The 248-nt window shown below is 45.2% G+C and overlaps 1 protein-coding gene across 1 annotated transcript in view; it reads left to right on the plus strand.

The window, feature by feature from the left end:
• LOC108803416 (serine/arginine repetitive matrix protein 2-like) overlaps window positions 1-248 on the plus strand; it is a 17517-nt gene that overhangs the window by 5100 nt on the left and 12169 nt on the right. The window lies entirely within an intron of this gene.

Below are 248 nucleotides of genomic sequence, written 5' to 3' on the forward strand. Positions count from 1 at the left end.
CCCCCCCCCTCCTCTTCCAAATAACGTGGGAGGGGGGGGGGGGTTCTGTAGTTTACAGAAAAGGCCTTTTGAGATTTCAAATCAAGTGCTAGTATGTACCAAGGATTTCTGGCAGGATCAACAGGTATTTTTTGCACATTTCCAATGGATATAACAAAGCGTTTTCAATGCGCGGAGGAGACCAACAAGGGGGCAAATGAGGGAAATTTTATTGTTGGCGTTTATACTTTTTCTATATCTGCCCTCCC

Source organism: Nanorana parkeri, unplaced genomic scaffold (assembly GCF_000935625.1).
Source record: "Nanorana parkeri isolate BGI_ZX_2015 unplaced genomic scaffold, ASM93562v1 scaffold3708, whole genome shotgun sequence".
In the NCBI taxonomy this organism is placed as follows: Eukaryota; Metazoa; Chordata; class Amphibia; order Anura; family Dicroglossidae; genus Nanorana; species Nanorana parkeri.